The sequence below is a fragment of the Schistocerca piceifrons genome, chromosome 6, assembly GCF_021461385.2.
Source record: "Schistocerca piceifrons isolate TAMUIC-IGC-003096 chromosome 6, iqSchPice1.1, whole genome shotgun sequence".
Classification (NCBI taxonomy): Eukaryota; Metazoa; Arthropoda; class Insecta; order Orthoptera; family Acrididae; genus Schistocerca; species Schistocerca piceifrons.
In genome coordinates this window covers 216,429,276-216,446,448 of record NC_060143.1, presented here as the reverse complement: position 1 = coordinate 216,446,448, position 17,173 = coordinate 216,429,276, and the positions used below count along the sequence as shown (strand labels likewise).

Genomic DNA, 17,173 nt, shown 5'->3' with positions numbered 1-17,173 from the left:
GATGGCTTCCGGTGTTGAAACGTCCTGCGTCGGGCAGATATTGTTGTCAAGATATGTCCGAAATTGACCCCAGTTCAGAGTTTGTGAGGTTGGGGGCGGAAGGTTGGCCGTTGCGTTTTCCACTATGCTGATAACAGGTCGGTGGTCAGACGAAAGATCGTCGACGGTGCGGAGCTGGAGGTTCGTCTCAATATTTTTGATGACAGCAATATCTAGGACGTCTGCTTCTTGCCCATCGACGTAAGGAATCCGTGTGGGCTCTGTGGGCCATGGACTGTGATGCCCAGTTCTTCTTCCATGGCAATCAATCTGCTACTCTATGGGTGCAAGTGGCATTTCTATCATCTGACCTAACGGCAGAAGATAAACACGCCACGATAAGACCACGAGACATATTGCTGACACTCGCCTACTTCGTTAGAGTGACAAGTCAAATAATCTGATGGTGTCTGTACCGAAGGTCTTACAGTATGCACAACACACGAGTTGGCGCGCGCGCGCGCGCGCGCGTGTGTGTGTGTGTGTGTGTGTGTGTGTGTGTGTGTGCGAGAGAGAGAGTGCTTGCGTGTATTTTGCACTGTGTACATGCCAGCGACGTATTTTTCAATTTATTAGTAGAAACTGTCGCTTAGCGTTTGAGACATCCAGAGTATATCAAAATTTCAGAAACTCTATTAACGAACTTCCAAAAGACCTGTTTAATTTGTAGAGGTGTTGCAGGGTATATTGAGCTCAGAAATAGCTGTTGCGAAAAACATTCTATACGCTCTACCGTTTCCGAGTCAATTAGCCTTGAAGTTAGCCAATCAGGTTGTTTCGCGCCCAAATTCAAGCGCCTGCCAGAAAAGACGTTTCAGCTGTTCTCATAGCGTAGACGATAGCGCAAAAGACTGCACAGCCTTTGGCTCGGGTTTTATCTTCACTACCGTCCCATGTCAAATGTTTGTAGCGTTCTCTGGTTCGGTTTTAGGAAACCAAAAGGAGTCACGTTTGGCGACACCATCTCTGCATTACCAGCTCTGTAAGTGAGTCGCAGCCCAACGAATCCTGCAACAGTTCCGATAACAAACCGAGCGAGGTGACTCAGCGGTTAACCGTCCTGGAGGACGAGTGTTCAAATCTGCGTCCGGCTATTCAGATTTAGGTTTCCCGTAGTTTCCGAAAGTCGCTCCAGGCAAATGCCTGGATGTCTCCTTGGAAAGCGCAATGCCGATTTCCGTCCCCACCCAAGCAACTATTCCGAGCTAGTGCTCTGTCTCCAATGACCTCAATGTTGACGGGACGTTAAATCGTAATCTGTCTTCCATCCTTCCTTCTGATTTGGCAGTGGATGCAGGGGTTAAGCGTAGTGACCGAGTTCTGGGGCGAATTACCAGTAATCGACAAGGCACCCAGCACAATAATTGATTTAAAACTTGGGTATCGGGACTCTAGTTGCTGTTACTAACAGGCCGGTCGAAACCGTCAACCATATTTAATTTTAACAATAATTCAACAAATCTTGCTTCGGTAGCAGGAGAATTGCTGTGTTCACATACGAAAATCCAGACTCCTACATTTTGATAAAATGTGATAAGCATCGTAACATCTGAATCCTTTTCATAAAGACTTACCTTCATTTCGGCAACGATACAATATAAGAGAGTTCAAAGCAGACTTCCTCAGCACTTATATTCAATTTCAGCGTCACTGTAAATTACTATGATAAATTTCATCCGCCAAGCGCCAGTCAGTTGCACACGCAACATTTTGTACCTCGCGTTATGTATTTTGCATGACCACTCCTAATTTGGGGTACAAATTCTGAAAATTTCTACAAATTGGGTTTGTTCAGTACCGTTGTAACCGGCTTAGTTTCCTGCACAGTAAAATTCAAAGATGTATTTTACGCAGGTGCATGTCAGTGGACATTAGCGTTCACAAATTGAGGACCATTTAAATAAACGAAGATCAATCAGTTTCTCTGTGGGGAGGTCCCAACGAAAGTTTGTATGCACAGGTCATGTGAGTTTGTGAAACTTCACGGCTAAAGCATCTGTGCTGACGATAAACAGCATTTGACGTATAGGAGATAGGTTACTAGAGAAGAGGGCCACGTGTTTCTCAGATTTAGGAGTTAAAAATAAATAAATGAATCTGATAGTCTTCAGTTGAGGAACATGTCAAAAATTATCAGGCAATGAATTGTTAGTTTTTCTCAAGAACTGTGAAAGTCATTCATGTGTTACTCTGAATTCTTAACACAATTTTCTAACGATTTCAAAAATGCTTACGCACACATTTTCGAAAAAAAATAAATTATATCCTGCTGAAACTGCTATTTCTTTGCCACTGGAGGAGGTAGTTTGTTTCCTTCCTCAGTTACTGCCATAATCATCAAATTTGTAGTATTCACTTTTCATTTTTTTGCTTAGTGAGAATCATTCAGCCTATGAATTTATTTTACTCATGTATTCCATTAGTGATTTCGAGTCTTCATGACTGATCATTTAATAGTAAGTTTTACAGAAACAGTTTCTCATTGGTAACCAAACTTTCCTTTCAGTTTGCGGGCCGTAGGTGGCCGAGCGGTTCTAGGCGCTTCAGTCGGGAACCGCGCGACCGCTACGGTCGCAGGTTCGAATCCTGCCTCGGGCATGGATGTGTGTGATGTCCTTAGGTTAGTTAGGTTTAAGTAATTCTAAGTTCTAGGGGACTGATGACCTGAGATGTTAAGTCCCATAGTGCTCAGAGCCATTTGAACCTTTCGAACCTTTCAGTTTGAGTCCCGCAGCATTAAAATTTATTTCGATTATTCAAAAATGGTTCAAATGGCTCTGAGCACTATGGGACTTAACATCCGAGGTCATCAGTCCCCTAGAACTTAGAACTACTTAAACCTAACTAACCTAAGCACATCACACACATCCATGCCGGAGGCAGGATTCGAACCTGCGACCGTAGCAGTCACGCGGTTCCGGACTGAAGCGCTTAGAACCGCACGGCCACCACGGCCGGCCTTTCGATTATTCATCAAATAACTGTGTATTCATCGAGTCCAATTTTTATTATGTGTTGTAAACTTGTACGTGCATTATTTAACTAAATGCACACAATGTTATACAACAAATAACGACTAATAATGCTAGAAGGAAAAGCTCCGTGAGTTATAACTTGCTCGAAATCCGTAACAGAACATCCAAACGAAATGAAACCATAATGCTGAAATGTCACTGTATCTGTTCTTCGTCAGCATTCAGTTGTATAGTCGAACTGCTGAGGGATCTACAGGATGCTCAGAAACAGAATGGAAAGCTTGTAAGGACGTTGCAGAGGAGATTGTGCTGAGACATAATTGTTACGAAAACATTCGATACGTTGCGCCGTTTCCGAGCTATGCAGCACTGAAGTTAGCCAATCAGGTCGTTGCAAACGAAAATTCAAGCACTAAAATTCGGTACTGCACTAATAGCTGTGGGTCCGTGAGTTCACTTGTCGGAGTGTTTTTTACCAGTTAAAATGTGTCTTTTTCCGAAGCGATACATGTAAGCTATGTGGACAAAAGCTACGTTTGTTCGGTCAGAAGAAGCCAAACGAAGAACGCGTTTGGCTACAACGCCTCGGGCAGGCTGCTTGAATTTCCGAGCGCGACGATCTGATTGGTTAACTTAAATGCTTAACAACTCGGAAACGCCACAACGTGTCGATTTTGTTTCTTAACGATTTCTTCTCAGCACATCCTACCCTGCTACAACCTTTCAAGCTCTTCAAACTGTTTCTAACCACCCTGTATGTGGGTTTACACTTTTCGTTGATGCATGAAGCATTTTTATTTTTTTTCACTATCTCATATACAAAAATAGAGCTGCAGAACAAATAACGGGGACCATTCTGTATAACTGTCGCTCTGGTGGACTACACACCATCAGAGTTAAACGTAGTTTTCCCCTTTAGTATGAATAAGAAAGATGTAATCTAAATACAACAGAAACATAACTCGTTAACGTACACGAAGAGTATTGTGTGTTCATTTAATTAGCAATGGAAGACACGCCAGAAAGTTGAAGTCACAACAATAAAATGTTATCAAAGTGTAGTAGGTGCACTTACATATGTTGTCATACGACTCTCGTCCTTCACATGCGGTAGCGGAAGCGCGCAAGAGGATTAGACGCCTGGAGCAATATGAGGAGGTATTTCCTTTCATGTCTGCTATAACAAGATCAGCCTCTGGAGGTGGTTGGCCGTCGCTAAGTCGGTTATGCTGAGTTGCAACCCTGCATTCAGCTTACCTGATGCTGGATAGTTTCAGCAGGTACTGGAGTATCTAATGTCTTACCCATACTCTTGCGACGTATTTCCAACACCAATGCTTTTATCTGCATTAATCTTCATAGAACGAAACTGTAATCACTGAATGTCGTATGAAAAAATTTACAAATTAAAATTGAATTAGGAGAAATATAATAGGTCCCATTTCGCACACTTAACAAAAATGGTTCAAATGGCTCTAAGCACTATGGGACTTAACATCGGAGGTCATCAGTCCCCTAGACTTAGAACTACTTAAACCTAACTAACCTAAGGACACCACACACGTCCAAACCCGAGGCAGGATTCGAACCTGCGACCGTAGCAGCAGCGCGGTGCCGGACTGAAGCACTGAAGCGCCTAGAACCGCTCGGTCACAGAGGCCGGCCACACTTAACATGTTACTTGTTATCGCTCCTAGATTACATCATTTCTCGAGATGAGTGTGGTTAAAATAGCTAAGGAAGTAATAATTTCTACTAATCAATTGAAAAATACGTCGCTGGCATGTACACAGTGCAAAATACACGCAAGCACTCTCTCTCTCGCACACACACACACACACACACACACACACGCGCGCGCGCGCGCGCGCCAACTCGTGTGCGAGTGACGATAGCATCTGATGGGCCATCCAGCCTGGATGTGATTTTTAGGTGGCTTCCAAAAATGGTTCAAATGGCTCTGAGCACTATGTGACTTAACATCGGAGGTCATCAGTCCCCTAGACGTAGAACTACTTAAACCTAACTAACCTAAGGACATCACACACATCCATGCCCGAGGCAAGATTCGGACCTGCGACCGTAGCGGTCGCGCGGTTCCAGACTGAAGCGCCTAGAACCGCTCGGCCACAACGACTGGCTTCCTCAAATACACACTAAGGAATCATTTATAAAACATTCTTATACCTTACAGTTTACAGAAGATGCAAACAGAAGGCGTTCACAAATCCCGTTCGGTGGGAAGGGAAGGAGGACCGGGGGGTGGGGGGGTTGGGGGGGTGGGGGGGCGGGGGGTAGTGGTGGCGTCAGGAAATGCAACTAACCGTAATTGCCATAATCCATATAACAATACCGACGCGATAGAGAAACGGGAAAAGCTGCGTATTCTGCACTATTTACATTTCAATAAGATATATTACATGTGCATTAGTAAAAGGGTTGAAATGGCTCTTAGCCCTATGGGACTTAACATCTGAGGTCATCAGTCCCCTACACTTAGAACTACTTAAACATAACTAACCTAAGGACATCACACACATCCATGTTCGAGGCAGGATTCGAACCTGCGACTGTAGCAGCAGCGCGGTACCGGAGTGAAGCGCCTAGAACCGCTCGGCCACAACGACTGGCTTGTACTAATGCAGAATTATCTATTTTAACCAGAGTCTAGGGACAATAACTAAGAAGCGAACCGCACAAACGATATTATCATCGTTCGAAATCAATTTCAGTTTATAAAACTTTCAAAAGACACATTCACACACATCATATGAACAGGTTGCAACGGGTGTAAGTGCAGCTATTTCTATCTGTGACTGAACACGGTGTACTGAATACCATTACACCAGTATTGCCTTTTGCTGACTAATAACTACAGCCGTTACAAGTCGCATGTTTTTCAGTTGATTAGTACCCCCAAGAACATGCGGCAAGAGCAAGCCGTTAATGCACATTTTCTCTGGGCACCAGGTGAGGTGCTGAAGCGTGGACACGTGGACGCAAAACGGGTGATCTTTACTGACAGGCGTAATTCACTTAGTGGCGCAGTACGACCATGCAGAAAATATCAAGCCGTAAAGTCTGTGATGTGGTTGTGGGAAGACTGATTGACACAAGGAATTAACAACCAACACGCTTATGTATGTACATATTAAGGTACTATACATAAAAATATCTACATTTATACAAGTTTCGTACGTATTCTCACTGGAAAAAAAATCGGAACACCAAGAAGATGTTGTACGACATAAATGGAAGTTGGTAGGCGTGTTTCTACATCTGAGAGATGATGTCTATTGATATATCACGCCAGTAGAATAAGAGTCGCTACAGAAGAACCACTATGAGTAGGCAATAGTGTTTTCTTTAAATAAACGCTGTAACTGTGTTGAGTGTTAGTTCTGAAATTCGACGTGGTGAGTTTATGTTAGTCACGAATGCCTTTAAGGCGACGAAGAAGCCGTTATCAATACCTGACTGAATTTGAGCGCTGTCGTGTAACAGCGCTACGAGAAGCTGGATGCTCCTTCTCCGATACGCAGAAACACTCGGCAGGAATGCAGCCACTGTATATGACTGCTGGCAGCGGTGCCCACGGGAATGCACGGTCGCAAGAAGACCGGGCCCCGAGCGGCCACGTGTCACTGCCGAGAGGGAAGACCATCGTGTTCGGCGTATGTCTCTGGCGCATCGTACTGCATCTGCAGCAGAAGTCTGAGCAGCAGTTGGCACCACAGTGACACAACCAACTGTTGTAAATCGGTTACTCCAAGGACAGCTCCGAGTCAGACGCTCTGTAGCTTGCATTCTACTGACTCCAAGCAATCGCCATTTGTGAATTCAGTAATGTCAAGCAAGAGCTCATTGGAGAGCAGGGTGGACGTATTTTGTGATGGAAGCTGGTTCCGCCTCGGTGCCAGTGAAGGACATGTGTTGGTTAGGAGGAGGCCAGATGAGGTCCTGCAACCAACTTACGTGTTTGTTAGAAGCACTGGGCCGACATCTGGAGTTATGGTCTGGGATGAAATTTCTTATGACAGCATAAGCACTCTCTTGGCTATTCCACGCACTCTGACTGCAAATTTGTATGCCAGTCTGGTGATCCGATCTATTGTGTTGCCATTCCTGATCAGCATTCCAGAGGGTGTTTTCCAACAGAATAATGCTTGCCCACATACCGTTGTTGTATGCCAACGTGCTCTACAGAGCCACTTAATGTTGGTTGTCTTGGCCTCCTGGGTCACTAAATCTGTCTCCAATCGAGCACATATGGGGCACCACTGGACGACAACACCAACCTAATCCAGAAATAGCATTATCCGTCCCTGTATTGACCGACCGCATGCAACAGGCGTGGAACTCCATCCCACAAATTGACATCCGGAATCTACACAACACAATGGCCGGCCGGAGTGGCCGTGCGGTTCTAGGCGCTTCAGTTTGGAACCGCGTGACCGCTACGGTCGCAGGTTCGAATCCTGCCTCGGGAATGAATGTGTGTGATGTCCTTAGGTTAGTTGGGTTTACGTAGTTCTAAGTTCTAGGGGACTAATGACCACAGATGTTAAGTCCCATAGTGCTCAGAACCCTTTGAACCATATGAACCACAACACAAGGCATGCACGTTTGAATGCCTGCATTTAATATTCTGGCGGTTACAGCGATTTTTAATGTACCAGCACTTCATATTTACAGTGGCTTATCTCGCTCGTACATTAAGCTGTGATCTTACAATGTGAATCACTTAAACATGTTACCAAGACAAATGTATTCCCAGACATTCATTGCTCTACATTAGCCGGCCGGTATGGCCGAGCGGTTCTCGGTGTTATAGTCTGGAACCGGGCGACCGCTACGGTCGCACGCTCGAATCCTCCCTCGGACTTGGATGTGTTTGATGTCCGTCGGTTAGTTAGGTTTAAGTAGTTCTAAGTTCTAGGGGACTGATGACCTCAGATGTTAAGTCCCATAGTGCTCAGAGCCATTTGAACCATTTTGTGCTCTACATTGATTATATTTTGGTTAAATGGCTCTGAGCACTATGGGACTTAACATCTGACGTCATCAGTCCCCTAGAACTTAAAACTACTTTAACCTAACTAACCTAAGGACATCACACACATCCATGCCCGAGGCAGGATTTGAACCTGAAACCGGAGCGGCCGCGCGGTTACGGACTGAAGCGCCTAGAACCGCTCGGCCACAGCGGCCGGCTATTTTTTGGTGTTGCAATTTTTTCCTTCAGTGTGTACAGGGTGAACAAACTTTCAGAGGTTGCTCAGGCACGTCTTCTGAGTATTTGCTTATTAGGCACCCACTATCTCCGGCAGAGTTGTTGCACTTCGTTTGGTTTCTTGCCTCACTCAACATTGGAGCTATACTGCAATGAAAATAGTGCACAACAGCGCAAATGTCGACCGTATGAGTGTCTTGTTCCTATTCGTTCACGGGACCTATTGTCGACTACAGCTGTACCCATTGTTCTCTTCGCCTTCATGCTTGCATACAGAACTGCTCGGTTTGGTCTCGGTTTTCTTTTTCCTGCAGTGTTAGTAGCGCATTAACAGTGATACACAGCTGTACGGATAGATTTAGTGACGAATAGTTGGTCGATCTGCATCTCGTGTGTGGGCTCTGTGAATGCATTGGAATAGCACGTCCGCCACGTTGAGCTGTTTCTCCCAGCGACAGCAATCACATCCTAGTACTTATATCTGATGTTAGTTTCATTACTCTGTGCTGTGTTCTGTGGGGCTTACATTTTGGTTATTGCATGTTACAGGCTTCTTCCCTGTGGTAAAGGTATTTTCACAGAAACGAAGGTGGTCGTGGTAACAAACTAAAGAAATCATAATTACATTATACTAATACATGCTCTCACAGCGATATCCATTAATAAAATATTCTCAGGTTTCAAGCTATGTCAAGTGGTTAACTGCCCACGAGCTTTCGACAGACCCAGTGGGTGTCTCGACCACAGCGTTTAGCGTAAGCCCACCACACGGATCGGTATCTGCACGCCACCAGCTACCACCACGCAGCACAGAAACGGTCTGATCTGAGGACCTTGTTACGTAAAGCTTCAAGTAAAACGGGTACAACAACAGACAAAGTTCGCAAGCAATTTCTCTAAGCCACGAAAGCTGAACGCGTCTGCAGAAGAGACGAAGAAGATTGCGTTACTGCCACGTTGTTGTTCAATAATAGGAAAGATTAGCCAGCTCCTGAAGAGGCATAAAATCGACACAGTCCTCAGGCACCCAGCAAAGATCCGGAAACTAACGAAGCCTGTGATAGACCATGTAAGCCTCAGAACACCTGGACTATACAAATCAGCACTATCGAACAGCGCCCCATGGAACATGAAAAGCGTTTCCACCTACGCTATCCCGAAAAATCATCTGTATCGTAAAATGCACTCAAAAACGAAAATCCAATTGTATTCGTCGAGACTTCTATCATTAAACGTACAAAGAGCTTCTGAGCTGGCGTAATAAACGAATCAGCAAGATCAAAATGTCGGACCACGCCTCAGCAAATACAGTGGTTTGCAGATGAGTGCGGCCTGGGATCCTCTAACTGCGGAGTTGAAGCGGGCGCGGTGGTCGCGCCACCAAAACATTACCATATACGGTGCGGGACTGGGCACCAATGACGTCACTGACGACAGCGCGGCTTTATAAGCACTGCAGCAGTATCCACACGACAGTCAACCACTTTATAGCGGCAGAGGAAATCTCTACCGAAATCTCATAGACAGTTAATCACTTGAAGCGAGAATATTTACATCCTTACATTACTGCTCTGTGACGAGTGGCCAGAGACCGTAGGTCCCCGACGACAAAATATTCAGAAGGTATTCGTCAATAATCAAAGTTTGTTGGTGGTGTTCTGGTTCACATTCACCTTCTACATACAGGATCAGTTGGGAGGAAAGGCATGTGCTTTGAAGGGTGATAGCATTAGTGATTCGGAACAAAATTCTTCATAGGAGCATTTGCGTTATTCCAAATGGATTCCGAAACAGAACAAATTTAATCGACACTGCTATTTATTTTCTGTAGTGTTCGAACACTATCATTGCTTGCAACTTATCACAATACCTGTAGAGAGAGCTGAGACAAAATATTTGATATAGGACTCTAGTGGTCTAGTAAGTCGGGAAATTATCTCAAATGCGACTACAAAAAGTACGTAAGCTACAGCGTCTGGGCGTCGTACGTATTATAGCGCTCTCTTCGCGCAGAATGTCAGTCCTAGGGAAAAAATGAATTTTTGTAGGAAATTTAATGTAATTACGAAGGCTTTCCCGGCGCAATAATTGATAATATTCTTCTCGGGTGTGTAGCCGGATCATAACGGAGATTTTCCGGCGAGATCGTGTACCAGCACTCTCACCTGAAGATGGCGGCAAGTTGGACCGCTGAAATATTGTGTCAAGATGACGTTATGATCCGGCTGCACACCCGAGAAGAATATTATCAAATTTAATGCAGTTTAATTTTGTACTGCGCCACAGCTTCGCTGGAGGGTGCGGTTTCCGAGTTATTCAAGAAAAGCGTACAAATGTGATACAAATATGTTCTATCTCGAAAACTATTCGGAGTGGGGCATACGTCCATATGAAGTTCTTTGTTCAGAATCACCATCACCCCTCAAAACATGTTTCTTTTTCCTCCTGAGTCATTTTGTGTAGACATATACATGTTAAAACCAAGGACTATTCCAGTTATTGAGACCTTCATGTAAAACAAAATGAGTCGGTAGAGAAGAGAAGGAAATAAGTCTAGCTGGCTGATCAGTAAACACGGATAAACCAGCTGTTTAAATGCCTCAATCTGAAAGCTGAGTCTCTAAAAAAAAGGTCCAAATGGCTCTGAGCACTATCGGACTTAACATCTGAGGTCATCAGTCCCCTAGGACTTAGAACTACTTAAGCCTAACTAACTTAAGTACATCACACACAGCCATGCCCGAGGCAGGATTCGAACCTGCGACCGTAGCAGTCGCGCGGTTCCGGACTGCAGTGCCTAGAACCGCTCGTCCACCGCGGCCGGCGCTGAGTCTCTAGTCCGGAGAGTAAAGAGACTTTTTCCCCACGCACCTCACTTGCCTTGTCGTCAGGTAAAGTATAAGAAAGCTCTCCATCTAAGTATGTAGGTGCCTCCTCGTCTCGGCGGAACATATAACACTGTCCTTCCAGAGGTAGCGCGCTGGTCAGTGTCGTCTCGTGCCACCACTGTGACCAGAAATAGCGACGGCGCAGCCGGCGAGTTAATTCAACCGACAGGGGCTCATTGTCTGTCACTTGCAGCCACTCAGCCTGCCATCGGCACACCGCCCTCTGGTTTGGCGACGTCTCGCGGGAACGCGGTGCAGCAGTCCACAGGGAGTCCCCGATCAGTTTCACTGGCTGTCATGTCTGCTTTCGTGTATCCCTACTTACCGATCTGCCATGGAATCATCATGATTTTTTCTTTCCCTGGGAACGTGTCAAACCGCTTGGAGGCTGCTGAGGGACTGTTATGGGTGCTTCATATTTTCAGAAAACCAGGCGTGAAATGCAGGGAAAGAGCAGTATATACAAAACGTATAAGAAAACATGCTGGCCACACACAAGTGGATTTTAGCGACTGACCACGGATATGTCCGGCAGATTTTGCAAAATCATCGGGCGGTGCCTGTGCGTTAGTGGAAACAAGATCTTCAGGCCATCATATACAGTTCCCAGAACTGGAGATTAGATACCGCTTCCCCAGCTGGAAACAGGCAAGGAGTCACGATATATATATATATATATATATATATATATATATATATATATATATATATATATATAGGACTTAACTTATGAGGTCATCAGTCCCCTAGAACTTAGAACTACATAATCCTAACTAACCTAAGGACATCACATACATCCATGCCCGAGGCAGGATTCGAACCTGCGACCGTAGCGGTCGCGTGGTTCCAGACTGTAGCGCCTAGAACCGCTCGGCCTCCCCGGCCGGCCGCAGTCACGATCAGATCAGTGCTTTGTTTCCTGTGGTTTTCATGTCACTGCAAGTTCCGTTGCTTCAAGTATGGTGAAGGAGTGGACCAATGACAATATCGAAAAACTTACACAATTTTATCGCGAAACACCTTGTTTGCGAAAATTGACCCCTGAGCAGTACACGAACCAGAATGTAAAAACTAGGGCGTGCGAAGGGATGGTTGAAATATTTTTAGATGCTATTCCACCTGTGGACCACAGTGTAATAGAAACTAAGCTACCTGATTTGAAATCAAGTTTCAGATCGCCCTATGTATCTGTGATACGCCCATTGGTACACATGTGTCATCAGTTAAGAGTGCAATGGGAATACCATTGTTTCGAAAGAGCAGATAGGTTCAAAAATGGTTCAAATGGCTCTGAGCACTATGGGACTTAACATCTGTGGTCATCAGTCCCCTAGAACTTAGAACTACCTAAACCTTACTAACCTAAGGACATCACACACATCCATGGCCGAGGCAGGATTCGAACCTGCGACTGTAGCGGTCTCGCGGTTCCAGACTATAGCGCCTAGAACCGCTCGGACACTCCGTCCGGCTATAAAGATTGATGAATCAAAGAACATAATAAGTAATGAGTTAATGTACATCACAAAGCAACAAGAATGCCTTATTTCTAGCATATCGAACCTTCAGGATCCTCGGAGAAGACCCCGAGATTCTGAATCAGAACAACATAGTTGCACTATTGTCTTTCAGAAACGGTTTTCGACCCGTTTTGCGCGGCTTTTATTTAGAGCAACATTCATCCACAGCGAACAAAACGACTGTGACTGCTATCATTTTGTTCCCACCATCGTCCATACAAACTTCCTCTGAAAGACACAAACGAGTTTCCGAATTCGAAAGGGTACCGCAATAATATAATGCCTAAAAACGCCTCAACGTACAAAGTACTGACGCTGAAATCCGTCACCGGTGGTCTCTGACCTGTAGAGTATGCAGAGCAGTCCAGGAACCACGGAATAATCCCGTATATCGGCCGATTTACCCCACACACGAAACGACCCTACCTCCGGGCAGATATGAGAGATTAGATCTAGCGGCCAGGGCTTGACCGCTAGAGAAAAACGACAGGCCGGAGATCGGATCCGTTAGAACTATCGGCGTAACTGGCCCGCGATTATGGCCCGCCGCAAAAATACACTCCTGGAAATTGAAATAAGAACACCGTGAATTCATTGTCCCAGGAAGGGGAAACTTTATTGACACATTCCTGGGGTCAGATACGTCACATGATCACACTGACAGAACCACAGGCACATAGACACAGGCAACAGAGCATGCACAATGTCGGCACTAGTACAGTGTATATCCACCTTTCGCAGCAATGCAGGCTGCTATTCTCCCACGGAGACGATCGTAGAGATGCTGGATGTAGTCCTGTGGAACGGCTTGCCATGCCATTTCCACCTGGCGCCTCAGTTGGACCAGCGTTCGTGCTGGACGTGCAGACCGCGTGAGACGACACTTCATCCAGTCCCAAACATGCTCAATGGGGGACAGATCCGGAGATCTTGCTGGCCAGGGTAGTTGACTTACACCTTCTAGAGCACGTTGGGTGGCACGGGATACATGCGGACGTGCATTGTCCTGTTGGAACAGCAAGTTCCCTTGCCGGTCTAGGAATGGTAGAACGATGGGTTCGATGACGGTTTGGATGTACCGTGCACTATTCAGTGTCCCCTCGACGATCACCAGTGGTGTACGGCCAGTGTAGGAGATCGCTCCCCACACCATGATGCCGGGTGTTGGCCCTGTGTGCCTCGGTCGTATGCAGTCCTGATTGTGGCGCTCACCTGCACGGCGCCAAACACGCATACGACCATCATTGGCACCACGGCAGAAGCGACTCTCATCGCTGAAGACGACACGTCTCCATTCGTCCCTCCATTCACGCCTGTCGCGACACCACTGGAGGCGGGCTGCACGATGTTGGGGCGTGAGCGGAAGACGGCCTAACGGTGTGCGGGACCGTAGCCCAGCTTCATGGAGACGGTTGTGAATGGTCCTCGCCGATACCCCAGGAGCAACAGTGTCCCTAATTTGCTGGGAAGTGGCGGTGCGGTCCCCTACGGCACTGCGTAGGATCCTACGGTCTTGGCGTGCATCCGTGCGTCGCTGCGGTCCGGTCCCAGGTCGACGGGCACGTGCACCTTCCGCCGACCACTGGCGACAACATCGATGTACTGTGGAGACCTCACGCCCCACGTGTTGAGCAATTCGGCGGTACGTCCACCCGGCCTCCCGCATGCCCACTATACGCCCTCGCTCAAAGTTCGTCAACTGCACATACGGTTCACGTCCACGCTGTCGCGGCATGCTACCAGTGTGAAAGACTGCGATGGAGCTCCGTATGCCACGGCAAACTGGCTGACACTGACGGCGGCGGTGCACAAATGCTGCGCAGCTAGCGCCATTCGACGGCCAACACCGCGTTTCCTGGTGTGTCCGCTGTGCCGTGCGTGTGATCATTGCTTGTACAGCCCTCTCGCAGTGTCCGGAGCAAGTATGGTGGGTCTGACACACCGGTGTCAATGTGTTCTTTTTTCCATTTCCAGGAGTGTATACCCGTGTATGGCCAGCTAACGACGGGGCAATAAGAATAGGTGACCAACAGAGTATTTCCCTGATAATAAGTGGCGCAAGGCACGGAAGTAGAATTTCTTCGCTGTTGTTCAAACTCCACACCGAAGGAGCCATGACGGAATTAACATAAAGGTCCAGGAGTGGGATTAAAATTCACGGTGGAAGATTGCCAGTGATAAGATTCAGTGATGATGCTGCTATCTTCGGAGAATGTGAGGAAGACAAAAATGTGTGTAAAATCTTATGGGACTTAACTGCTAAGGTCATCAGTCCCTAAGCTTACATACTACTTAACCTAAATTATCCTAAGGACACACACTCACACACACACACACACACACACACACACACACACACATGCCCTAGGGAGGACTCGAACCTCCGCCGGGATCAGCCGTGTGAGGAAGAATTAAAGGATCCGTTGAAGGGAATGAATAGCTTAACGAGTACAGAATGTGTACTCAGAGTGAAACAAACACATATGAAAGTAATGAGTAGTACAAGAAACAGCAATATACCTCGTGGTAGACGAAATATACTAACACAGGCAAGGAGGACATTCCTCACTCAAAGAACTGCACTATTATCGAACTTAGACCTTAATCTAAGGAAGAAATTTCAGTAAATCTTCCTATGGAGCCAAGCGTTCGCCTAAGTGAAACTTAGAGGGGGACCACCGGAAAACAAGTGAAGCGTTTGAGCGTGACGTTGCAGAAGATGCTTAAACTCGTGTGGACTGATAAGATAGGAAGTGGGCAGGTTCCCTGCCATCGGCGACGAAGGGAAAAGAAGGTAAGTGGACTAATAAACCGAAGAGACCATAATTACATTATCACTCTGCAACAAGCCACTGGAGTCCTTATACAAAATTAATCAAAAAATATCCTTGACTAATTTCGAGAAGTTTCTCGTTGGCTTAGAGGTTTACCCTTTATTTATTTGTCACAAGTGTAATCAAAACAAGGCATCATTTGAAATCCCTCATTTCGCACACACTTACGTATAATAATAACTAATAGTTAATAAATATTTTCATGAACTGTCCAATCCCCAAAGTTAATTTTTTCTCTACCACCACGACTTGTAAGCTTATCTAACTCTGTACGTTCGTTAGTTAAACCACAGTCACGATATAAATATTCTTAAAAGATCCCAGTAGTGACGTACAATCTGTACAAAGCTTGAATGGAGATATTCACATCGGTTAGTGGAGCACCCGATCAGATCTGACATACAGTTAGCATCAATGGGTTCGTCACTGAAATCGCATGGACTTCAAACATACATATTACATTCTCTTCCAGCTGTAAAATATTAAACAATGGCTCGTATGTTTATTCCAGTAACCTTGAGGAATTCGTTTTTAAGATTGTTCATGATAGAAACAGATATGAGCAGCACAAAATATTAGATGTCGCACGTAAAAATAGAAGAAAATAATTTTCTTGCACCCAATTAATCATGCATGAAATTTTCCATGTATGTTAATTTTCACAATTGTCAGAATGGATCTGCGACCTAAACGACGTACAGCCTATTAATACAGCCTCAGGTTCGCAGATTCTAACACTCAGGCTTTTGTTCTACGTCATTCTGTCATTCAGAAGCAAATAATATTCGCATAGTTTCTAGGATCGAGGCAGTATACCCATATGACGTGAAAAACTGCTAGACAACAAAGAGATTATTAGCCAATGACGCAATATGAACAAATATTTCTTAATCATGCTGATTAAAATTACAGGGCTATAGAGATCTGTTGACCAACTGCAGTTGCTTGCTCTATTCCATAGCAGACAGTCTTGTTCTCGAACAAGCGTAGCAGTTACCGAATCTTTTTCTACAAGAAGAGAAGTATGATGAAATCTTATGGCTATCAGCAGAGTTGTTGTGTCGTGTCCTCGCCAGGTTTCGACGAGTTTCCAACTAATCATCTTCAGCTGAAATGTCACGTTTATGTGAAACTGTTCCTTTATAGCCGCTGGATACAAGACTCGTTGCCAGTGCCCAACAGATGGACCAGTCGCGTGAAGCTGGAAAATCTCGTCAACCGTGTCAGCGGTTTCCAACTGAGTTCCGCATGGGATTTGGCGTTAGAGAAGATACGTCAGGGACGCCCTGGTGTGAAAGTGGAGCGGTGAAAACCGCGAGAGAGTCTGCCCTTATAAACACGAATATGAAACTAAATGATATTAACAACGGGAAATATGTCCTTTCCACCTGTACACAGTCTGAGGTTCGTGGGTGACATGACAGGGTTTCATAGCTTTCGTTAACAGACACGTTACACGTTACACTAATTGCAGTTAACACCGCTTCTAGTTAGCGTCCACATATTTTTTTTTTTTCACTACGCTGACATCCTTATTGTTCTGGTCGAGACACTAATGTAAAATCACATTTGAGTGATAGCGAATCGTGTAAAGCGTAAATCCTGCAAGTGATACAGAAAGCAGCTAAAATTTAATTCGACTGCTGCCTGCACATGCGACATTAACACGCAAATGGAGTTGGTT

At 45.5% G+C, this 17,173-nt stretch overlaps 1 protein-coding gene across 1 annotated transcript in view; it reads right to left on the bottom strand.

The window, feature by feature from the left end:
* Positions 1-17,173, bottom strand: part of LOC124803244 (KH domain-containing, RNA-binding, signal transduction-associated protein 3-like) — a 618,276-nt gene that overhangs the window by 567,026 nt on the left and 34,077 nt on the right. The window lies entirely within an intron of this gene.